The sequence below is a fragment of the Myodes glareolus genome, chromosome X (genome assembly GCF_982192425.1).
Source record: "Myodes glareolus chromosome X, mMyoGla1.1, whole genome shotgun sequence".
Classification (NCBI taxonomy): Eukaryota; Metazoa; Chordata; class Mammalia; order Rodentia; family Cricetidae; genus Myodes; species Myodes glareolus.
The window spans coordinates 41,263,217-41,286,518 of NC_142053.1; the positions used below are offsets into that span (position 1 = coordinate 41,263,217).

Sequence of the window (23,302 nt, forward strand, 5' to 3'; positions counted from 1 at the left end):
TATTATAAATACCAGATTCAAGTTCTGAAAGTCTCTGAGGATGGAAAATGAACTGCCGATTCTCTGACATTTTTAAAAGACACCTCTATTCTTATTACATGCTTTCAAAAATGATCGTCATTTGTGCATCTTCCTTATATCGGTTCTCTCCCACGTAAGATGATTAGCTCTGTCTGGTTTGTAGTATTTTATCCTCCACATAACAGGTGCTCAAATAAGATTTGTTGGCTTATTTTTTTCAACAAATACTTATTGAGGACCTGCTATATGCCAGGCATGAAGAAATTCAATGTGTTGGATATGCTCTGTCATTGTCTTTAAAACCATTAGATCATAATTTTCAATTTGACAGCATTACAGAGATGTCCCAATATTTTTAAGGAGTACTTACTAGATTGTTTTCTCTATAACCCTCTTTTCCATCTCTATCCTGTTCATAGTTGTATCCAAGTATACAACTGTTGTGTTTCTATGGCCAACAATGTGTTTTATTATGTCTCTTAAACTAGTTTCTTAATATGAATTTAGTTTGGATTTCTTTCCTTAAATGGAGAAATAGATGCACAAACAAAAACAAGTACTTTTTAATTATAAGGAATATATGTCTAAATCATTCTAATACTCTACACAAAACATTTTTTTCTATTTATATTGTAGGAAAAATTATCTATTTATAATATTTTAGTAATCAATTTTAACTGTGATAATGAGAATTCTGAAAATTTTAAAATAAGTGAGGTATAGAAATCTCCCAGGAGTTGAACATCAGGTGATATAGCCACCAATACCACTGTCAACTGTAAATACTTCGCATCTCAGGTGTCACCAAAGTGATGTTTGATACATAGTCATAATATATACTTCAATGGGATGTTTTTAGAAGATTTCTTTATTTTTATTTTGGTTGTGTAAGTGCCTTGTCTGAGTATGTAAGTACACTGAAAGCAGGCAGTGCCCAAGGATGCCAGCAGAGTGTGTCAGATTCCCTGGAGCTGGAGGTAAAGACAATTTTGAGTCATGTGAGTGCTGGGAATTAAACCCTGATCCTCTGTAAAAGCAATAAGTACTCCTAAATGCTTCACCATTTTTCCAGCTCCTAAATGAATGTTTAACCTCTAATGGAAACTAACTTTGACTCTCTGTGTGAGATTTTAATGAACTTACATAAAAGAATAGCCAATAACAAATAAAAATAGAAAATCAATATTCAAATCCAAGATGTGGGTTTCGAATCTAGGCTGTGGGGTTTGGAGAAAGGGTTAACAAAAAGCTTAAAAATGGAGAGTTAATTAATCTGTAAGAAATACAAAGTTATTCTTTAAGAATTTGTGGTTTATCCTTCTGGACGTCTTACAATCTCTATTAAGTTCACACTGCATGTTCTGAGTATTGAATAAAAATCTACACAGCCCATGCAATGAGCACACCCCTAGAGACAAGTATGGTCATGATATGAGGTCCCAAGGTTATTATCACTTCATCACTTGTTTCGTTAAATAAAAATAAATGTTAAGTACATTTGAAATGATTAATTTACAGAGCTTAAAATTTAGCTAAAAATTAAGGCATATTAGAGAATAAAGAGCCCATAGATTAGCAATCCCCTCACCCCACCAGCACTACAGTGTGCATTCTTCTAAACCATATCAAGAAGACAAATATCTACTCCAAATACATATTGATGATATCTGAGAACCGCCTGGGATCTCATTATAATTTAATAAAACTCGGATTGGAAATGCCATTGTGCATTACATAGAAACCCCAACTTCATGCACTGGCTAGTGAACCAGTGACTAGGTGGTTTTCGTGGGAAAAAAGTAATTGAGCCACGAAAAAAAAGGAAGCATGGATGACACTTTACATTTCTGTGAATTTGTACAATTTTTTATTCTATTATTAAAAGGGGAAAATGTAACTAAATTTGCTCATTTATTTTGCAAAAGATAAAAGAGTTGATATAGATCAAAGATCTCTGTCAATTGTAAAAAGTAAACAAACAGAATTAATTCTTATTCTTACCTGAATCATTATTATCTCCTCCTCGTAGGTGTCATTTTGTTAATATTTGTATACTGTTTCTCTTCTCTGAAATGTTTCCAACATCTTCTATATTATTGTTCAGTTACACGACCCTGAATTAAATGTTAAAACTTTATGGAGTAGCTATGTGAGGCCTATTTTTATCACCTATTATTCTTTTAATTTTCATTTTGTCAAGCTGTGACTGTTTATTAACTGACCAGATTACAAAAATAAATATTTGCATATTAATACCTATTTTTCTTTAATAAACAAGTTGCTTGGAATACAGCTATGAGGAAACAGATGCGGTCTTGGCTACAGTCAAGTTTAGAATAAAAGGGCAATACAGGGAGAGAGTTAATAAGGAAGTGGACAAATGCACAAAGTAATTTAGGAGGAATAATGTTGTAAAAAATAAAAGAAAACAGGTTTAAAATGAAAGATGGGGGTTGAGTAGTTCAGAAGGGTGGTGTATCAGGGTAAATCGATGAGGCAGTCACATGTAACCTGGGACTTGAAGAATGAGGAGCATCGAGCCATAAGAAGAGCTGAAAAAAGTAGTGTTACAGAGAGACCCACCAGGAGCACATGACTGCAAACTGAGTGTGAACTACAGAGGCTGGGGAAAAAGAAATGCCTGCGATCATATCCTTGAGATATAAACACTGGACAGATTTAAGCATGGAATGAGTTAATATGAACTTAAAAAACAAAACAATCAAACATTCGTTCACGGTTTGGTAGTGTTGCTTCTGAATCCTATAAATACATTCAACAGAGCGTCACCTGGAACCTCACTTATTAACTGAAAATTCTGCAAATTTAACTTGGGCTTAAAACCTACTATAGATTTAACCATGTCAATATTAAGAACAATCGTGAAAAATATTTAAAAGGAATAATTAAAGGAGAGTAGAAGATTACAAAGCTTTGCCTCTAAGTTTATGTGCTAGAATTCTTTTAGACCCAAGTTTACTTAACTTTGAAAGATCTGGAAACTGACATATATTAAGCCATCAAATTATCACTTTACTGACACTTCCTTCATTTGTGATTGTTTTCACTTCTATATCAGAAAAGGGTGAATTGTGAAGCAATATTTGCAAAAAACTTTCATGAGTTAATTAATATTCCATTCATATCACTAAAAATTAGCTTAACACTGAATTTTGATAAAAATACTAAAATAGCTTACATGTCTTGAAATGTAAAAAGAAACTTTTCATGACAGTGTCAGTTTTGAGACAAACTACCCAAAATATGTGCATCTTGGCATTGGATAAATGGCAGGAGAATAATGATCACTTTTACCTACCTCATCCTTACCCATAATACTGAAGATGAGAATCAAAGTCTCCCTACTTGCTAGACAAACCCTCTGCTACTGAACTGTCTGCACTGGCCCTTTCCTCCTTATAATGTCTCCTGCTATAGAGGTCGCTATATAAAGGTGAATGATCGTAAGATATCTCTCTACAGAAGCATTACCAAGACACAGATCACACTGCTTCTGTATCACCCCTTTCTTAGTAAAACACATTTTTTTTTTCTATCCACAGGGGACAATCACCTCCTTTACATGCCTAGAATCATTAAACATAGTCTAGTCTTCCCAGGCTTGCTCAGGCAGAACCAAATATTTTCTGTTCTAAAATTGCTTGTTTGCCTCATGGTTTCATGCAACTTTTGCTTTGATAATCTGTATGCCTCTGCAAGACTTGGGGAAATCGATTCACAGGAACTATAACTTACTCTGTATTGCTTTCCCCAGTGCTTGGCACAGTGCATGGAGGTGGGCAAAACTTACCAAACTCTAGTCAAACTTCTCACAGATACTTTCAGCTAAATAAAAACAGAAAATCTGAAGCATCATAGCAAGAGACAAGCTCAAAAGTTCAAAAACAGCAAAAAATAAATGTCTATATGAATGAAAGAAAGATATATAAAGTCAGTTTAATTATTATAATTCCCAGAAAATGGAAATTTCATTCTTGTTTTACATATACTTTGTGCCTTACTAAGAAATATTCACTATGCACTAAAAAATGAAATATTCAAGCATGTAGTTACATTAAACACAATCTCAATGAATGTCCCAAAAATCTAAATGCGCTTTTAAATAATTTCAAAAAACCTTGAAAACCTTTATCTAACGATTTCAAACACTATTCATCTGTTAATTAGACCTTAAGAGTTCTTTTATTATAGTTTTTAAGTTAAATTATAGCTAACTTAAAAAATATAAATATGTATATTAACTCCATGGAATTTTAGTTCTCTAGGATTTTATTGTTTGTTTTGCTTAATTTTTTGTTACTTTTTTTCAGTACTGGATGTTGCTTTCATTGCTTCACACAAACTATGTAAGTAGCTTCTTGCTGAGCTACATTCCCCTGCCTCAAAGATAAAACCTGGGCTAGCCTTAAACCTAACAGTCCCTCCTGCCTCTTGAGGAAGTTGTATATTGGCATATGTCACCATGGCTAGCTCTTTTTTATATAATTAGTATACAAATTTTTATGATATCATATACTAAAAATATAATCTTTTGCTATGCATAATATTCAAAATTTGATTTTTTGATTGATTTTTATTGATCTCTACATTTTTCTCTCTGCTCTCCCTCCCTGCCTCTCGTCTCCTCCCCTTAAACCCTCTCCTAAGGTCCCCATACCCCCAATTTACAGGAGATCTTGTCTTTTTTCTACTTCCCATGTAGATTAGATCTATGTAAGTCTCTCTTAGTGTCCTCGTTGTTGTCTAAGTTCTCTGGGGATTGTGGTTTGTAGGCTGATTTTATTTGTTTTATTGTTTAAAAACCACCTATGAGTGAGTACAGGTGATAATTGTCTTTTTGTGTCTGGGTTACCTCACTCATGTTTTATAGCTCCATCCATTTTCCTGCAAAATTCAAGATGTCATTATTTTTTTCTGCTGTGTAGTACTCCATTGTGTAAACGTACCACATTTTCCTTCTCTTCGTCTCATTTATCATTTTGTCTAAAATGCCGAACAGTCCACCTAGATTTTGTACATTTTTAGTGACACTTCAATATTTTTTTAGGTGATCCTATCTGCTATATCAGTAATATCTTCTGGAGAGCATATATATCTTGGAATTTTCATCATTTTTTTTCAAAATCATTTTATTGTTGCCCTGTCTTACCCTGAAACATGCTGGCAAATTTTTCAATCCTGTCTTTAATTTCTTTTTACAACAGGTTTATGTACCTCTGATTAACTAACTGTGTTACTCTTCATTGTCTGATTTTAGCTAGTTCTCAATTCTCCATGAACTCTTTACATTCCTAATTTCTTCCTGTAGTTTTGTTCTTATCCTTTTGGGATCTACAGACAGAGATACAGAGTTTCACTATGTATCTTTCACTAAGATAGAATTCCTGGCAAACTTCTTTCTGTCGAATACTGGGATTAAGGGCATGTGCTTAATTAAGGGCTAGCACATGAAATTCTCTTTATGCTTTTAGATATGTTTCTGATTAAGACAGATTCTCCCCAATATTTCTCATTCATTCTTTTTATGATAATAATAATCATTATTAATGTTTTTCTTCTCCCTCTTTCTTCTACTCCCCTATAAAGACTACTGCAAATGTTTCACACATCTGCGTTGTGACTTTTTTGTTGTTGTTGCTGTTGCACATTTTCTATTCCCTGAAACTCCCTCTTACCTGTTATCATTTTACATGAGGTATTTTTCTTTGACTGTTAATGAATTCTTTTTATGCCTGTCATATTCTTATATTTGTGCATACTTTATTTTAGAGACTAGCAATTCTTTGTTCCCTCTCTTTTTATTTGCATCTTTTCCAGCTCAATAGTACAGAAATTCTTGCTATTAGCTTGCTACCAAATTCCATTTGTACTCCCTAAAAATAATAAAAACAATGATTAAGTGCTGTTTGTCTTATGTTTTGAATTTCTTTCATGTTTTATTCCCCCTAAGGCAACCACAGTAGAAAAAAAAAGTATTATATTTCTGTTACTTCAACTCAAATGATTTCTGTAGTGTGCTCTTGCCTTATCAAGAACCTTCATTTTCCTCTTCATAGAACTAGCTCATGTGAAGACCTCCAGTCACTTGCATCACAGCAATAGACCAGGCACAATCAGAGGAGAGGGAGTGGGGGGAATGGGAGGGTGTTGGGAAGAGGGGCGAAAATGGAAATTTTTATATTTTAATAAAAAAATAGAATGTAGATCTAAATTAGTATCCTTCCTTTTTTCACTTATTTTTCTCAATATGTTGGCACACATTGTTTTAAGATTTTCAAGTCTTAGAAAATGGTCACCTACTTTCAAGTCTTTACATGCCCTTTTTGTCTGAGATAGCTAAACTACCATCAGAGACTAAGACCAAAGCCTTCAGATATTTGAAGCATGTGATATACTATCTCAGTAAACAGTACAGAAGAATGATAACATCAAATTGTCAAAAAGTGAGTCAAACACGAGGGCATAAAGACAGAGTAAAGAGGCTGTCTGTGTAGTGATTTTTCAGCATTAATTTGCAGGCTCATGAAGCTCGTGACATACTTTCCCATTTTCTTAACTAAATTAAGACTAATTTCATTTACACCCAACTTCTTAGAAAACTATAGTCACCTTAATAAATATAAGCTCATACTTTGTTTCAGTCAGTTGCATCATTTTTTGAACAACCTATGTACTTAGCTAGGTATACAAACCCTCAAATCTTTCTTCTATATACATTGGGTGGTTGAATACACCTTGAAGAGTACTAAACTTTTAAACATACTACCCTAAGAATTTTAGTCAAAGATGTACTTTTCATTTAGCTGCATGGAATGGTGTAAACTTGTAAGCCCAGCACTTGGAGAGTTGAGGTAAACAGATCTGATCTTCAACTCAAAGACAGCTGGGCTGCAAATAATTATTTCTCTGTTTGTCTCTATCTATCTATCTATCTATCTATCTATCTATCTATCTATCTATCTATCTATCTATCTATCTATCTATCTATCTGTAAATCTGTCTTTTGTCTGTTTGTGCTCTCTCTCTCTCTCTCTCTCTCTCTCTCTCTCTCTCTCTCTCTCTCTCTCTGCATTTCTGTTTTTCTGAATCTATATCTCTTTGTTGCTCTCTGTGTCTGTCCCTCTTTCCCTACCTGACACTCTGAATCTGTCTCTCTGCTTCTTTAAGTCTTTATGTTTTTCTGTCAGTCTCCCTCCATCTTCCCCTCTCTTGTCCCTCCCTTACTCCCCTCTGTGTTTGTGTGTGTGTGTGTGCGCGCGCGTGTGCGTGCGCGTGCACGTGTCTGAACACGCGTGTGCCTCTCTTTCACTCTCTACCTCTGCAGAACTAAAAGCAATTTAAGAAAAACAGAAAATAGCCTGAAATCTAGATAGCAGAGAAAATATAACTGATAACTGCTAACCCATGCAAATTGTTCGTTGTTATAATTAAGTTACACTTTGATAATTTCCTAGAAAAATACTGTCACACTGAGAGCTTTCTCCAGTTAGAAATGGCTACCACCATTTCCCTAAGACAATATTTAATAGGGTTGCTTCTAGAGCACTTGCCAAGAATAAAAGCCGTCAGACAACTTAAGTGCTCTTTAATCTAGAAAACCCTTTATCTATGTATCTCAAAAGAACCCAAGGGAAACAATAGTAGTCTGATGTTACCACAAGCTCATATCTGAGAGAAAATAAAATATTCTTCCCTCTTTTGAAAAATTCCATGCCCTAGTTGAAAATTATTTTCTTAGAAAGCAAATTCTTTTTTAAAAAATTCAGCCTTGGGCCTTTCCCCCATTACATATTCATTTATCACACAATAATGACAAGGTTGGAAGTTAATTTTTAGTCATGATTTGAGGTAAAATTTACTGTTAACTTGTATCTGTAAGTAGTTAACTGAAAATTCATGATTATTTCAAGAAATCTTTTCTTCAAATGCTGTTTTGTTACCAGATAATTTCTAGACAAACTAATATACCCCCAAAGCACACATCTTTCTAAGGAAACCCAAAAACTAGAAAAATGGTATTGTTAAGTTATAATAGTCCTACACATGAAGCAAAATCCAAGTAACCACAATTAAAAACATGAATAAACGAATAAAATGGAAATTAAAATAAGAGTAGACTTGCCTGCATCTTTTATTATAAAAGGAAATTAAAATAAGAAGACTGAGAAGCCATTGACAATGGCACTGGGTCTTATTTCGTCTGCATGGACTGGCTTTTTGGGATCCTGGCCTGTTTGGATGCTCACCTTCCTGGACCTGGAGGGAGAGGGGAGGATCTTAGATTTCCCACGGGGCAGGAAACCCTGACTGCTCTTGGGAATGATGAGGGCAGAGGAGAGGGAGTGGGGGGAGCGGGAGGGTATTGGGAGGAGGGGAGGAAGTGGAAAGAGTGTTTTCGCATACTTGAATAAACAAATCGGAAAAAAATAAAATAAGAGGAGACTTGCCTGCATCTTTTATTAATCTGAATGTCATTTGTACATTTTATGAATTAAATACTAGTTTGTGAGTTTGTGGATGAACTATTGTGTAGCCTGCAGGATGATCTATGTTCTTTCCTTAGCATTACAAATACAGTATACTGGAAATTTCTGTATTAACATATATTCATACAGTAATTTCAAAATGAGTTCATGAACCAAGTTTTTGAAAACTTCTTTCTTCAGAGCTAGGACCCTGTATACATACTCTACTACTGATTTAAACCCCCGACTCCAAATTTTAAAACTTCCTAAAATATGTTGCATGACATATTTTTATTAAAACCTCAAAGTTGGTGCGGCAAGTTGAATCTGTGAGTAATGGACTAGTCAAATGATGACAAGAGTTAGATCCCCAGACTCACATAAAGTTAGAAGGAATTAATTACATAAAGTTTTCCTTTGAATCCCACATTCATGTCATGCCACATGTGGTCCCATATGTACACATCATATACACACAATAACAACAAAATTAAGTTTAGGTTCCAACTTGTAGAAATTCCTTCCTACCTACTTTGATTGCTTCTTTTTCAGTTATAAAATCCAGTAGTATGCAGTAAGTTAGAAAGGTACAGAGTGAACATTTATAATCTATACAGGAAGCTGTAGTTTACTTTATCACTGCCGAAGTGAATGCCATACCGTGATGGAATGGCACACTACTCTCCCTCAGTGATCTTTTCCAATGATAGTGTGCTGGGAAATATCATTATTCTCTTCACTTTTGAGAGTAAAATTTGAACTTTAATGAGGAAAATGGAAAACTAATTGTTGAAAGAAAATTATCTTTCCCTTGTTTCCCCTAAACATATGAAAATTTCCATGCCACAAAGTTTGGCTAGACAGGAATTATATTCTTTCTGCTAGATATACTTCAAAATATAACCACATAAAGATGAAAAGGTTCAGTATTGAAGTTACTCTGAAAACCACTTTCAGCATTTCACAAAATTGCTACTTAACTTTTCAGAGTGAATATACTAATCAAGATCAAGGAAGCAGAAGCATCGCCAACAATACAGGAGTCTTATTTTCACATTCTCAAATACAAAGTTTGAACGAAAGCAAATCTACTTTCTTGTCAAGTGACAACATCTCAGACTAATTTTGAATTTTCTATATGAACATAATTCAGTGACATGCATTTGTATTTGAAATCTGCTTCCAATAAAAATTTAATCTAAGAAGTAAACATTAGCAGGGGCTACAGACCTGGCCTAGTACATGCAAGTCCTCAGGTTCTATTCTCAGTACTGCAAAAACAATAAAAAAATTAAAGGAGACGTAGAAAGCACAGTAGAATAAAAGACACTATGATTCCATGGTATTACACAGAAAGGCCCTGCTCTTGAGAAGACAGAACATTTATGAAGCTTGAGTATGAAGAATATAGTTTGTCTTGATTACATGCATGGAGTCATGTAAATATCAAGTCTTCAAGATTGTATCCAGTTGTACAGGCTATCTAATTCAAAATGAAATTTAATAATTTAGAAAATAAAGATAATTTGTGATCTTAAGCATTGATTAAAGTAGCTCTTAATTTCATATTGCTCAGCTTTATTTTCTCATAGAAAAAAATGAAAACTTCTGGTAGCACCTTTCCATGTAATATGAGATTTTAAATCTCATAAGATCAAAGCACGAATGCACGTTTTCCTGTGATGCTGCAAGTAGTGATACAATGTAACTGGCAGTTTTTAATGCTCCCTTTCTAATGGACCATCAGTGAACTTTATGCCGCAAGCACTTGGCGTCATGTAGGAAGTCTCCTGTGATTATTGCTACTCAGTAGGCATGCCTAGTGCAATCCTTGTTTCACGTTGTCATTCAACGTGAGGGTAAAATATACTGAAGAGCAGATGCTAAGAGTGATAAAATCCAGTTGCAGTATTCATGATTCAGGGATGCCTTGTCAGCAGTCAATTAAAGCTAAGACTATGTCTTTTGATGAAGCTGTGAGGACTGCTATTAAGAATAGATGACAATTTAAAATTTTACCACACTCTGACACAGTTTAAGCAGCTTTTGCTCTGCCAGAAATATATTTATTTTCTTATGGTCATGAGGGAGTAACTTATAACTCACTAGTTTCATTTTAAGTTTAAAACTTGAATAAAATATACAAAATATATGTATCCCAAACTTATGAAGCATAAAAATTCCAAAATATATTAACTGTTGACTCCTGACAGTGGGAGTGGGGGTTTGCTTTTACATGTCCTTGCGCCCTTTAGCCTTACCCAGCCTTGTGTTTTGCCTTTTGCCTTGCGCCTGGTCTTTTTGTTTGTTTGTTTGGTTGTTGTTGTTGTTTTTGTTTCTCGAGACAGGGTTTCTTTGTGTAGCTTTGGAAGCTCTCCAGGAACTTACTTTGTAGACTAGGCTGGCCTTGAACTCACAAAGATCTGTCTGCCTCTGCCTCCTGAGTGCTGGGATTAATGGAGTATGCTATTGCTGCCTAACTTGACTGATCTTATTGTATTTTTATGTGCCAGGTTCGATTGCTATCCCTGGGAGACCTATTATTTTCTATTATTTTCTGTGCGGATGATCTGAGGGAGAAAGAAGGTGTGAAAGAACTTGGAGGGGTAGGGAGAAAGGAAGCTGTAGTTGGGATTTATTTCATGAAATTATAAATAAAAGTTAAAAATATTTATACTTTAAATATGATTATGTTTGTCTAGACATTATTTCAATATTATAGTATATCATAATTTCTTCAAATATTAACATTCAGAGTCATCAAGTTTCATAAAACATTTTTATTTCTTAGACTGGACTTAATACATCTTAACTTAAGAATAGGAAGAATATAAAATGTATTTCTCATATGTTAATGTTCTCAAATGGTTTTATTGTTATACAACAAATTAGCAGGTTAGACAACACTGCCAAAAGGTCTCAGTTCTTTTATTACTATGGTTCTTGTCTTTGGAACAGCCAAGGTATCATTTTGACATTATGGCATAAAGGCAATTCATGACTTACACATTACATCGTGTTGCTGAGAAGAAAAGATATTTAAAAAGTCTCCTGCATTTTAAACCTTTACATTTCAAAACATTTCTCTTTTATGCTACCTTGAGTTTAAATGTAGTTGTTGTCCTGTTGTGAGGTTGGTTAAAACCAGCTGGTGAATCTTCTATCCCAAGGAAATCAATCATGGTGACAGTTGCCACTATGGCCTCCTCCGTGTATTTTATAAGCGTGGAGGAGGACATGTGAGCACCTGCCTCCTAGATTTAGAATGTGTTGGTGCTATGACAATGTAATCTTCGAAAAAATGCCAAGAGGTACCTAACAAATGAGTTCATTCTTTGGTTATGATGCTTTCCTCCAAAAATAAAATTTCTCATGAATTTGAAATTAGTAGTTAAAAATACATACAATTGAATCAATAAATGACATATGAAGAATGTTTCTTCCACATTGATTCAATATATAAATAGAAAGCAAAGAAGATTTGATCAAAATATTTATATGATGTTTGTGACAAGAGTATCTTTTTTCTTTTCATAATAAAACCAGTGCAACCAAGTGTTCAGTGATGGGGTTCTAAAAACAAAAGCAAAACAAGAAATACTAAAAATCATTAAGAATATTACTTCTACAGAACATTAATCAAACTGTTGATGAGAAGGTCAATTAAATGATTAAAATATATCAGTTATAGCCTTAAAAAGTATAACATACAAGGATTCTACTTACAACATAGCTGATCTATATATGTTAAACTATTGTTCTTGGTAATGAAATATTTATGATCCTAAATTTCTATTGTAATATTGATAGTGACCAACTTTATGTTCAACACAGTCACTTTTTGTGTTATAGTTTAAACTTCTGGACGTGCATAGTCTTTCACTAACTGCTTATAAATTATTCATAAGTTTATTTGGAAAATTAATTCAATTGAAACAGTTATTAATTTCTAAATTAATATGTAAAATAGTGGGCATGGTGGCTCATACTTCTAATTTTAACATTAGGGAGGCTGAAGCAGGAGAGTAGCAAGTGCAAGGCCATTATGGACTATATTCAAAGACTTTGTCTCAAAATGAGAAAAATAAGTAAACCTCATCTTTAACTGAAACGTAACTTAGTCAGTAGCCCTGAAACACAATAGTTACATATTTTTTTTTCTGTTTTGGGAAAGTTTTGTATTTTATCAGTAAAAAGGGCCTACTCACTATCCTAATAATTTAATTAGGATACACTCAGTTAAAAATTATGCCTACTCTACTTAGATACTATTGACTTTCTTCAAGTGGAAAAAAAGAAGAGAAGGAAGAAGAGGAAGATCAAAAGCAATGACAACAGCCATCATTACCTTCTTGCTCAATTCTCTAGTTTTTTTTTTTAGTTATTTTGAGACTGGTTAAATGATTCAGATGTCAATATGAGTTAACACCTTCATTTTTATTTATATTCTTGATCCTTGCAAAAGCTCAGCAAGGAGTCACAAATATTTAGAAGTTATGAGATGAGGCACAGATTTTTAATTATGCTCTGATTTACTTCTCACATTTATTGAAAACACATACACACACATACACGCACAGTTATTAGTTTTTATTGACTTGAAGTAATCAAATACATCCTGAAAATTAACCTATTAACTCTAATTTTGATCATTTCTATATTTAAACTTTGAGATGTCTGCAGCTTACTTGTTATGCACATTGTAAAAGGATTCTACACATTTTGATTGTTCTCTTTTTACTTCTCTTCTATTTAATCAATTTTAAAAGTTAGAGGTGTTTTTATAAATTGAAGGAGCAAGAAGATTCAGTAGAATGAAAAAAATATATATACAACTTTCATATTCTGCTTTAAGATGAATAAACAATGACAACATCAAAAAAAACAAACCTAAACCAAAACAAAAACAAGATTCTCTGCCATGGATTTGCAAATTTAGTTCTATTCCTTTTCAGTTAACATTTAGATGCTCAGACCTCTGACTTGAAATTTCATGTTACTGATTTTTACAGTACATTTACAGATAGAAAAGTCCAACAATATATACTTTCTCAATAAAAAAAAGTGCCATCGAGAGGGTTGAAGGGGAGGAGAGAGACAGGGAGGGAATCAGAGAAAAATGTAGAGCTCAATAAAATCAACAAAAAATAAAATAAAAAGTGCCCTGAAAAATTAAAAGTTTGTGATGCAACTCTATGAACATCCAGAGAATCTTCTTAACATTTGTTTCCTTTCTTTTGTTTCATTGTTTATTTATTTGATTTTTGTCTGTGTACCTACCCATCCATCTATCCATCCATCCACCCATCCATCCATCCATCCATCCATCCATCCATCCATCCATCCATCCATCCTTCTATCCATCCATCTATCCACCCATCCAATTATCTATTCATCTATCTATCTATCTATCTATCTATCTATCTATCTATCTGTCTGTCTGTCTGTCTGTCTGTCTGTCTGTCTGTCTGTCTGTCTGTCTATCTATCTATCTATGGCATTGCTTTCATTAGAATTCAAATCCTTTTAGATATGCTAGGCACATTACTAAGCTATTAGTGAACAATATTAAGAACATATTTGAAAGGATTTTCATTGCTTTACCATACTAAAAGAAGTGCTATATTGCTGCACTTATAGCAATGGTTATAAATGTTCTGTGTGCACAAATGCAATAGTGAGGTAATGACCATGCTCAGACTAAATTTTAACTATTTGTTTTTCTTATAACATCTATGATTTGAAATCTATTATAGGTTTTGTTTTACTTTTAGTTTAACATTTTCTTTGCAAAATCTTAAGTGTTCTCTATCTTACATCCTACCATTATTATCATGGGCATCAGTATCAATAATGCCAAAAAGCAGGAGTCGGATGTGATTTACGGCTAGATTTAAATATACTGTGGCACTTCTAGCCTACCAGAAAATAAGATCTGTTTTTTTTTTTAAGTGACAAAGATAAAATATCTAAGAATCATCTTAAGCATTGCTTGCATTTGATCTTGGTTTTTTTATTCACCATATTAAGAAAGCCTAAAGTTTATTCATAGATAAATATATAATGCCTTATAACCCACCACATTTTAAAAGTACATAAGTATTTGATGGGTTAAGATACTGTTTTCATCATCAGATTGTTTTTTTGTCTTTTATTTTTTATTTTTATTTTTTTAAATTTATTTATTTTTCCATTCAAAAATTTACACTTCCTCCCCTCCTCCCATTCCCCTCTCACTCCCCAACATCAGATGGTTTTTAAGCTAAAATCTATCTCTACCTTCTCCAGTTAATGGAGCAAAGTACCTGTGTAAGTCAAGAGTAATGTATAAACCATTTTGATGGTTTAGAGCTACATTCTCCACTTCCTGAAAAGGAAAAACCTGCCCAAGAAAGTGTGCCTTCAGCCTTGAACCAACTGGACTCACACAAGACATCTAAACTTCTTTGAGTTGACAAGAATTTCTTACTGTTCAATTGTTCTACCTGCATTCTAGGGAGCATGGTGTCCCCCTCATGTTGGATGATGAGTGCTGGAAACAAGAGCAGTCTTCTGAAGCCATAGTGGTACTGGAAATGAGGATCTGGCTTCTCTTGGGCAAAATGACAAAGGAACCTCGTACACAAGATTGTGCATCCCTGACCAATTGCAAGCCTCAAATACTACCTGTAGCATAACTGAAGGTTTGACTCTGAAAGCATGCAAGGCCCACTTCTCCAGGAGGAGTCCCTTACTCTTATTAAGTACAGACCACCACTATCTCAATCAATGAATGGAATGTGTTCTCTGTCCAATTATGAAATAAAGGGTATGTCAAAAACTGAATTTAACACAACAAATGTTTGTTGCTTTTATGTAAGTTAACTCCAAAAATTGTTTTGTTTGTTTTTGGTAGAGTGACACATGACCTCAAAAGTGACTACAATACTATGTCACTGGAAACATATGTGACAATAGTGATTGTTGTTAAAGTCAGAAGAGGAAATAACTTGACAGGCCATCTACATAGACCTGGTGGACGGTGTTATACAAAGTACTCTTACTATTAAACATTCTGATGAATGAATGAATCCACTTCTTTCCTTTATTCAACTAAACAAAATAAAGTCAAAATGGAAAGTCTTTTCAATGCATTCCTCTTAAACTTAGGAATTGGCAGACACAGACTGACAGACCACAATTTCTGAATCCTGGTGTTCTTATTTCTAACATGACTTTGTTTGTTCTCACTGTTTTCCAGTGAGGTGTAAAGCTGTGGAACAGTCACTTTAGTCACTATGCTTGTTCCTGGGACCTCATGCTCACAATACCCTTTAGCAGGAAACTAGCCTAGCCCAACGAATGATGCTCCTTTATTGCCTCTCTGAATTCCCATGGGGCTTACTGACTATACCAAAAATGTAAGCTTTACAGTGAAAAACACAGAAGTTACTTTGTAATGATTTCATGTAAAGATCTTGAACTTTTAAGATGTTTTTTCATATTCTATTGGATAAGGAATATTTGTTTATAATTCTTTCTGTATCATCATACAATACCTGGGCCTGTATGACTGAGTAGAAATCAGCATGCAACTGTACATCCAAATAAGTATACTCTTGAGAGTCAAAAAATTATTATAGATAATAAGAAGTATAAGCCAACTATCCTAGACAACTACAATGTATACTCATCTTAATAGTATTGAATTTTCTCAGCATTAGATTAAAATCATTCCATTTCATCATGCAATTATCTGGATATGAGAGTTTGTTTACAATTTATCCATTATATTCAGACACTGAAAACTCTTGACCCATGATGGAATTTTATTGAATTTTTGTATACGGATGTAATTTGCTCAGGCGGCATTAATACTTCAACAAAATATTTATTTGTTACATTTTAAAATTATTTCTTGAGATAATAGAGTTATATCATTTTGAAATTATAGCCATGTTCAACATGTTTTTAAAATATTTAGTATTGAAAATAAATTCAAGAATGACGAAAGTAGCTTTGATCCTAATTACTTCTCAGTAGAAAATAGACAATCCAGTGTCTTTCTGTTTGGGGTAGATGAAGGAAGATGATGTTAGGTTCTATGGTTCATGGTGCCCAATATTGAAGTTCAAAATATATTTTTATTTAAATCCTCTCAAAAATTAAGTTTTTTCACTTCTTGAGGAATAAAGAAAGGAGGAATAAGTAAGGGAAGCAAGAAAAGTCTGATGATAAATTCATGCACAAGTAATGAGTAAAATTTTGTCTACTGTCGTACTTGATCATATTTCTTTTTATCTAGTATCTCTCCATGCATGTATCTACCATCTTCCTGCCTACATACCTATCATTCACCTACTTAACGTCTTTCAATCTCTACATCCACCTACCAACCTTCCTAGACAGACAGAATACATTTGGATATAAAAAGTTAATTAAATAAATCTGTACATTGATTTACGTCAAAAAATAATGTAACATTTTGGTTTAGCTGCATGTGCCTGAAGTTCTGGCTATTGTGGTGGGTGAGGCAGCAAATGGCTTGAATGCAGTCACCCAAGGTCAGTCTGAGTAACCTAGTAGCCTTGTATGAAACAACAACAAAAAGATCAATTTTCTCTGATAAGTGACATAATATCACAATAATATATATATATATATATATATATATATATATATATGCTTCAATACATGCTAAATACTCAAATATTGCTGATGGACCAGTCTATAGATTCAATCTGTTATTGTGCAAAAACAGGAGGTTTGGTGAATGAAAGTACACTGTGGCAGAATGAATTTTAGTACTTGAACTATGGCAATTTCACCATCTGTTCCAGATAATGGAGTACTACTCAGTGGTCAAACACAATGACATCTTGAAATTTGCAGGGAAATGGATGGAACCAGACAAAATTTGCTGTTTTAACAGGAATAAAAACAAACAAACAAACAAACAGAGAATACACTTATAGAAAAATCCTGGCAGGATAAGTGTTTCAAAGGAAGCACTACATAGGTAAATTAATTGTGTTTCCTCTTGAATATCACATTCTATAATAAACACACTTTATTAAAAGATAAACAGCTGTTTATAGCAAAGACATTCTTAGTCTCTGTCACAAAATGTTTTCACGTTAGTAAATTATCTAAATTATCATACTTTTTCAACCACAAAGTTCCAAATGAATCTAAAGTAGTCCATCAGGAAAGAATAAGGAGTCAAAAATAATTAGAAGGGAAACAGTGTGCTTCCCTTAGATGAAAATGCTTGACAGGGACTCACTTATCTACATGGACCTCTAAGAAAAGTCCTGAGATGATATGATTTTAAGAAAGTAAAATCTATTGAAAAGCCTGACTTTCTGCATCCTGTTACGAGTGTGGTGGGAGAGGGGCATTAAAATCACTCTTAAACCACAATTAAACCACTAGTAAAGGGCAAACAATAAAGCTATATTTGAACAAAATTTCTTCACTGGGTAAGTCAGGTGAGCACTCTATCGTCTTATATTTTTAAGGAAGATGACATTTACTTTTATTTCCAAAGGGACTAAATCTCTTGAAATTTATATAAGGAATAACCTATGTTCTCATACTTCATATCAGTCACAAACTTGAAAGTGTAATATTTTCTTGATTCTCTAATAATAATAAAATTGAGAGTCTAAAGAACAGTGTATTTTTTAAAATATACTCTGAATTGCTGATTAGAAAAGCAATCCTAGGTTATAGTCACCTATTAGGGAAATGGACCATTATCTTAATTAAGCTTATATAGCTATTACTAAGGATTTAAATTTTATCATAGGTATGCATTTTTCAGTGATGTATTTCACCTTCATTGTCCCCCAGAGGGTAAGTTTATAATGATTTTCAAGTTGTGTACATCCTTTAATAATGCTGACCTAATTATCAGAAAACAAACAGCATCCAAAGATCCTGATCCCTATTTCCTTATGATTCAGGGCCCTACTTTAAAATCACTTTCTAGAAAGAAATCAGTAAAAAAATGATTTCTAGAAAGAAGTCAGTAAAAAAATGATTTCTAGAAAGAAATCAGTAAATCAGTAAAAGAAAAAATTTTGAGATCTTTCTTCTGTGTATTGCTGTAGGAATTTCTACAGCCAGTAGCCTTTAAGTTACCTGCCCACTTGGGTGTGGCCTCTTATATATGCCAATGTAATGCACACCTTGGCTCTCTCTTCTGGCTGTGGGATTTGGTTGCTGTTCCCCATTCAAGCAGAGGACTTTTATTTGTAAGTCTACCCCTAAATAAAAAAGCCTTTATTATACTCAATTCTGAGCTAATGTGAAATTTCTTTTTAGCATCCATCTTCGGTGTATTTATTTTGCTTATAAAACTTATCATTGATTTCACAAACCTATATTTACTAAATCCTTTTTTTTTTCTTTTTCTGAGACAGGGTTTCTCTTTGTAGCCCTGGCTGTCCTGGACCTCACTCTGTAGACCAGACTGCCCTCACAATCAGAGATCTGCTTGCCTCTGCCTCCTGGGATTAAAGGTGTGTGCTACTATCAACCAGCTTTTACTAGACTGAAAATCATTTTGTCTTATATAGTCCCAAAATTATGGTATTCATTATTGCCTCTATCCAGTTCTGCTTACAATAAACAATGTTTGATTTTGCAGATAAGTTATATGAATTTACTCATCAATAATTGTTCATTGAGCTTATATTTTCTGAAAGAGACTGCTGTTTGTGAAACAGTAGGTTCTGACTTGTATGTGAAGATAGATTTGTCCTTAATGATTCTCTCACTTCTCACTATGTGGTAGAATGAGATTATAGCAGAGATTTGAATATTTGAACATATCTTAAAATTATAAAGAGGATAGCAATGGTACTGTAGGAGGGACTGCCGTTGGTTCCTGGCTGCTCAGCCCTAAAATAATCACACAGAACGATATTATTTAACCCATTTCTGTTAATCTGTGTATCACCACGAGATTGTGGCTTACCAGAAAAAATTCTGGTGTCTAACTCCAACTGGGCTATATGGCTTCTCCTGACATTGCCCTTCTTTCCCCCAGCATTCAATTTAGTTTTCCCCACCTAGCTCTGTTCCCTATATCTCTGCTATAGGCCCAAAGCAGTTTCTTTATTAACCATGATGTTCACAGCATATGTAGGGGAATCCTAAATAACCTCCCCTTTTCTGTTTAAATAAAAAGGAAGATTTTACCTTTAAAACAGTAAAATTACATATAACAAAACAGGTATTAAGCAAGATTACAGTTACAATATTTATATCTATCTTTTATTATAACTAAGGAAAACTAACTATAACTATAAATTCTCCAACTCCATCAAAGACTCCAGAAGGATTTCTTTTCATTAAAACATTGCTTGACCCATTAGCTCTAATTTCTTATTGGCTAACTCTTACATCTTAATTTTTTGGACATCATCACGAGGTCATGACCTACCAGCAAAATTTCAGCATGTCTGTCTCCGGTGGAGGCTTCATGGCTACTCTTGACTCTGCCTCCTTTCTCTCAGCATTCAGTTTAGTTTTCCCTGCCTAACTAAGTTACAGCTTGCTATAGGTCCAAAGTAGTTTCTTTAGTAATCAATAGTAATCACAGCATACAGAGGGAAATCCCACATCACAATGGACCTTGAAGTAAGACTTGGAAAAAAGGGACTTCTCTACATCTAATTTTCTACATCATATATAGGTGGTGAAGAAACTAGGGAAGGCTATTTTGTCAGAAATTTAATAAGAGCATGGAGCAAACAAAACTCAAGGAAGTCACCTCTCTAAGGACAACTGTTGTCTCATTTTCAACGTGTCAATGGAAGAAAATCATGTGCTGTCCTTTTCAGCAACACTTAATGGACATTTTTTTTCCAAGAAATTTAAATATGCTTTCATAAAATCTCAATGAGAACCTTTGATCATTCCAGTAATATTAAACATATTTTATGTACTTCAACTGTGAATATTAAAGGGGTAATGTAAGTTGCTAAAAGCTGCACAGCTAGCAAGGATCAAAATGATGCCCTAGCAAGGAAAACCCAGAATACTAGCTATTAACCTGTTATGGACATCACTACTTTTACTTAAGAGTAGGGGTCATGGAGCTGCTTGCCTTTCATTAGCTCACAGTTGTAAGGAAGGGTCACAGAACCCCTTTAGATTTGTACCCACCTGCATGCAGGAGGAGTCCACAGTGTGACACTCCCAGCTTTTGGAGGGTTTTGTTTTCGCACTGCTCGATGCCCAATTGGTCAAGGGACAGGCCAATGGGTCACTTTCAGTGCTACAGACAGCAAAGCTATTGGCGGGGTCACATACTCTGTAGAGGAAGCAACTGGGAGGAAGGAGTGAATAAGAAACTAGAAAGAGCTCAGAAACTAATGGTGCTTTCACTCAGCATGGTGATTTACAAAGCAGGGTCTACTTCAGGGGAAAGAAATAGTTGAGATTTAGTTGAGTCTAAGTCCAGAGCTGCAGCACAGTCACTGTCTAGTTGTAGTGCCTTAGAAAACTTGCTAAAGGCTTCTTAGCCTCTGTTTCTCTATATGTTGAATAAAACCAGGAATATTTTCATCCTTGACTGTTGTGACAATTACAGGGAAAATGTGCAAAATCCAGTGCAGCATGCAACCTTGGATGTGCACATCTGTCATGCTTAGACACCTACTTCTTAAGGACATCTCTCTTGTTTTTGAATTACCATGTGTGAAACATTTATTTTAAAAGTTATGGACCTTCTTCTTCTTTTAAAAAATGTCATTTTTAATCTCTGTGTGAATGTTCTGTCATAGGCCACAAGATGGTTACATATCCCCTGGAGCTGGAGTTTTGAGTTAACTACCTGATTCAGTCTTTTGTAAGAATAACATGGACTCTTAACTTTTCTCTTGGGCACCAGGAAATTATTTGTAGTTAATAATTCTAAATATTTCCACTCCATTTATAATTTCCCTCTCACAAAAAAAAGTTGTTTTGTACTGTGTTGCTTATGTTAACTTAAAGGTGGGGTGACAACTTACAACTATGTAATATTTCCTGGAAAAAAAAAAAACATAGATCATGGCTGGGTGGTGGTGGTACATGCTTTTAATCTCAGCATTCAGGAAGCAGAAACAGGCAGATTTCTATGAGTTCGAGGCCAGCCTGGTCTACAGAGTGAGTTATAGGACAGGCTCCAAAGCTACACAGAGAAACCCTGTCTTGAAAAAAAATACAAAACAAAATAAGTACATGAATCATTATACTTGAATTGTATTAACGACAATGTTACATTTTTGCTGTGTACCTGGATGGACCTCATTTTAAAACAGAACACAAGTTCTTTGATGCATCTCTCATTTTTCCCCTCCTGGTTATAACTGAAAAACTGCTACTTGGATATACCTCTGGAAAAATAATCATTATTTTTCCCCCATTTTTTTCTTTATTAGGTTAGCAACTATTCACTGGTAAAATTTTATAAAACAAGGACAACACTATAATAATACTATATCAAGCAAAAATACACCTACCCAATACCCCCTGGACTTTTGCGAGACTGAATGCCCACTATTGGGTACTCAGCCACCTGAATTCTAAGAGTCTGGCCTCAGTGCCCACAATGGGATTAATTATAACCCTTAGTGTGTGAATCACTATTATCATCGCACCACCCATTACTCTCTTGCTATAATTAATTTGTTATTTAAAATTATGCACTGTGAATATCTAATTTTAGGAGATGATGCCAACATTTTTCCAAGTATTTGTATGGTTTGTATTTCTGCCAGCAATTTATAATAGATTCATTTGGTTCATATTCTTGTAAATGCTTGATTCTTTTAAACTTTAAAATGTTTATAAGTGTAGTCAGTGTGAAATGTTACTTTTATGTTCTCTACTCTATGAGTCTGTTTTCTAAACACAAACTGAGGATTATGTTTTTTTTAATTCAAAGACACTAAAAGTTTAAGGAAATAAGAACAACAAAAACAATTTTAGAATCTGTATTACCCAATATGAGTATGAAAATAGCTATTCTTCAGAAATAAAAAATCATAAGCTCATATGTGACCCATATGATGACATTTTCCAGTCTGAGGTGATAGAACAGTGGCAAATTAAAGGCAAAATAGAAAGCCATGTGTTGTTTTTGACTAAATGTGAACGTTTGATTTTACCAGTAAAACTCTCAAGTCAGATGCTAGGGTGAATACCTTCTAGCTGAGAGAGGCAGAGAAAGCGCCCAGTTGATCTTCCTCCCAGCACTGATATCTCCCCAAAACTCCATTTCTCATCTGATATCTCAAACCAAAAAAACTCTGAAACTGAATGTCCCTCTCTTCTACTTCCTGTGCATTTCTCTATCCATCCTCCTGACTTCCTTTTACTCTCTATGATTTTGTTGTTTACTTCCTGACAACTGACTGGCTGATTGTTCCACCTTTTGTCCTATAGTTGACCTTATTTAATCCTGTTTACAATATTAAATCAGAAAGCTCTTGGATCAAAATGTGTGCAAAGACTGATTCACACCACTGTAGTGATATTTTATTTGTATTTTAGTAAATACAGCTTACATGAAGGCCAGTGCAAAGAAGCCACACTAGGCAGCCATATAGGCCTAGTGGTTGTGAATACTTTAAATCTTAGAAACCACACTAGTTATCCATACAGACTGGGTGGTGGAGGTACACACCTTTAATCCCAGCACCAGAGGGGATTATAAGATTTGATGAGGCAGGAACGCCCTATCTTTCATTCTGGAGATTTTAAAGCAGTAATAGCTCTCTAGTGACTTAGCTGCTTTTGCTTTTCTGATCTTTAGGTTA

General features: G+C 34.2%; 1 protein-coding gene and 1 non-coding gene across 3 annotated transcripts in view; both read right to left on the minus strand.

The window, feature by feature from the left end:
* Positions 1-23,302, minus strand: part of Htr2c (5-hydroxytryptamine receptor 2C) — a 235,181-nt gene that overhangs the window by 182,764 nt on the left and 29,115 nt on the right. The gene's annotated exons all lie outside the window — the stretch shown is intronic.
* LOC125405613 (small nucleolar RNA SNORA35) lies at positions 20,652-20,778 on the minus strand. Its single transcript, XR_007233625.1, has one exon. It is a non-coding gene; the product is annotated as a small nucleolar RNA SNORA35 (small nucleolar RNA).